Genomic DNA, 3,242 nt, shown 5'->3' with positions numbered 1-3,242 from the left:
AAGAGTGCTGTTGAATTCTGCACCTGATCGGTTAGAAGGTTGATTCATTTTCTATAAGAGCAGTTTATTGTTACAACCTCATTCTAATGTGGAATGTGTTATCGTTGCTATAGTAACGGATTAGAAAACATTTCTAATGTTGATGAAGGTTTCTGTGAGGAGATGATTATGTAGCGTGGAAGGAGTCTCCGTTGTCAGAGCTTTATAACTCAATGCTTGACATAGAGAGAGAGAGAGAGAGAGAGAGAGAGAGAGAGAGAGAGAGAGAGAGAGAGAGAGAGACAGAGAGAGAGAGAGAGAGAGAGAGAGAGAGAGAGAGAGAGAGAGAGAGATTGACAGAGAGAGAGAGAGAGAGAGAGAGAGAGAGAGAGAGAGAGAGAGAGATTGACAGAGAGAGAGAGAGAGAGAGACAGAGACAGAGAGAGAGAGAGAGAGAGAGAGAGAGACAGAGAGAGAGAGACAGAGACAGAGAGAGAGAGAGAGAGAGAGAGAGACAGATTGACAGAGACAGAGAGAGAGAGAGAGAGAGAGAGAGAGAGAGAGAGAGAGAGAGAGAGAGAGAGAGAGAGAGAGAGAGAGAGAGAGACAGAGAGAGAGAGAGAGATTGACAGAGAGAGAGAGAGAGAGAGAGAGAGAGAGAGAGAGATTGACAGAGACAGAGAGAGAGAGAGACAGATTGACAGAGACAGAGAGAGAGAGAGAGAGAGAGAGAGAGAGAGAGAGAAAGAGAGAGAGAGACAGAGACAGAGACAGAGAGAGAGACAGAGACAGAGAGAGAGAGAGAGAGAGAGAGAGAGAGAGAAAGAGATTGAACAACTGTTTATAAATGAGAACAGGAACTGACATGTTTTGTGGATGTCATAAAACGTAACTATAAATCGATTAAAACACACGTTTTTTTTCTTCAAACGTTTTCATGACATTGTGTTTTATTCCTTACAGAAACCTCTTCATGTGTTTTATTGTACAGTTTTAGCTTCCGCTGCCTTTATGTCCGGAGAAACGCAAGCCATGTATGAATGGGATAGAGATAAGAAAGGTGTGTGTGTGCGCGCGCGTGTGTGTGTGAGAGTGTGTGTGTGTGCATGTGTGTGTGTGTGTGTGTGTGCGCGGGGGTGTGAGTGTGTGTGTGTGAGTGTGAGTGTGTGTGTGTGCGCATGTTTGTGTGTGCGTGCGTGTGTGAGTGTGTGTATGTGTGTGAGTGTGTGTGCGTGTGTGTGTGTGTGAGAGTGTGTGTGAGTGTGTGTGTGAGTGTGAGTGTGTGTGTGTGTGTGTGTGCGCGTGTGTGTCTGTGTGTGTGTGTGTGTGTGTGTGTGTGTGTGTGCGCGTGTGTGTGTGTGTGTGTGTGTTTGAGTGCACGTGTGTGTGAGTGTGTGTGTGTGCGCATGTGTGTGTGTGTGCGCGCGTGTGTGTGTGTGTGAGAGTGTGAGCCGCGGGGTCTCAGAAGGGGGACCTCAGTTTATGTACCTTATTATTATTATTATTATTATTATTATTATTATTATTATTATTAAAACGTATCTCAGGATTGGCAGGAAGTTGCTTATATAGAATATAGAAGAATATAGAATTCAGTGTTATAAAGTTTGTTATAAGTTGTTTAGAAGCATGTTGGTGATCATCATTATTATGAAACCTGAGTATGATCTGATCACAGATTTTGACCTAAACCTTGGGGTTAAACTAATTAATCGATGGAGTTACTTTCAGAAAGTTCAGCCGTAATTTAAGCTCAACTGAGATGAATTTAATCCGCAGCCAGCGGCACCAAGCGCTTCCCCTCATGAAGGCCATGAATAGACGTGTTTGTCTGGCGGTCATGCGGAGCCCAGAACAAAGAGTTCATCGCTGACCTTCCTTTTTCCCTCCTCGCATTTTATCCCATGACATGACACTGCCCTGCAGAAAATAAGAAAGAAAGAAAGAAAGAAAGAAAGAAAGAAGGAAAGAAAGAAAGAAAGAAAGAAAGAAAGAAAGAAAGATCTAGTTTCCAAGAAAACTAGATGTCTTCTAGCAACCAAACTGATTACAAATCTTTGATGCTGTTTTGTTTGGTGCCTGATGTCTGGAAGCGTGATGTCACTGAGGTCACTTCCTGCTCAGGAAAGCCCCAAACCACCGGCATGTCGTGAGAGCACCTGTGTGCTAGTCCATGACACGTGCATCTGATAATCCTGTTTGTGTTCTCAGATAAAGAATACTTTCATTTTGCGCCTGAAGCCGAAAAAAGTCCGTAAAAAGTCAGAAACTAGAGAACTATTTTTAATCCTGATGTATTAATATCCAGCCAGAACAAAGATTTCTGGGCTCTCAAGGCTGTTACTGAAGTCACAGATATTCTACAGTTGCTCTTTTTATAGCTGTTGCCTGAGAAAGGTTAGAAACATCCGATAACTGAAATGTCCTTATTTACACTAGAAAGGTGACCGAACTCAGGGGGGCACGGTGGCTTAGTGGTTAGCACGTTGGCCTCACACCTCCAGGGTTGGGGGTTCGATTCCCGCCTCCGCCTTGTGTGTGTGGAGTTTGCATGTTCTCCCCGTGCCTCGGGGGTTTCCTCCGGGTACTCCGGTTTCCTCCCCCGGTCCAAAGACATGCATGGTAGGTTGATTGGCATCTCTGGAACATTGTCCGTAGTGGGTGATTGCGTGAGTGAATGAGAGTGTGTGTGTGCGCCCTGCGATGGGTTGGCACTCCGTCCAGGGTGTATCCTGCCTTGATGCCCGATGACGCCTGAGATAGGCATAAGCTCCCCGTGACCCGAGGTAGTTCGGGTAAGCGGTAGAAAATGAGTGAGTGAGTGAGGTGACCGAACTCAAACACATGATTCTGCCTTTTAAACAGAGACAAATGCAGATATAATAAACACATAAGTGTAAGAGGAGCACTATTTGTTGTTGTTTATGGTTTTTTCTAGAAGGTTCTACAGTGTACTAACTTCCTGCTAGGGGTCGAGGTGGTTTAAATTAGACCTTCGAAAAATATCCTGCGAAGTTACAAGCAAAGATAATATCTTCTGAGTTGAGTTCAAGGAAGCGATCCGTGATCTTTTTTTTTTTTTAATACAACTTCCTGTGTGTGTGATTCCTGTTACTATAGAAACGCTAACGTATCAGAACGAAAGTAGCGACGCAGACCTGCGATTCGCAGCTGCACTACAGTCAGAACTGCTGAAACACCTTCCGACCAATCAGAGCGGCGCGTAGGACCTTAAAAGGAAGTATATTTGTGATACGCAGCAG

Source organism: Tachysurus vachellii, chromosome 13 (assembly GCF_030014155.1).
Source record: "Tachysurus vachellii isolate PV-2020 chromosome 13, HZAU_Pvac_v1, whole genome shotgun sequence".
NCBI lineage: Eukaryota > Metazoa > Chordata > Actinopteri > Siluriformes > Bagridae > Tachysurus > Tachysurus vachellii.
The sequence above is the reverse complement of the archived record's forward strand: the minus strand, read 5'-3'. Positions refer to the sequence as shown.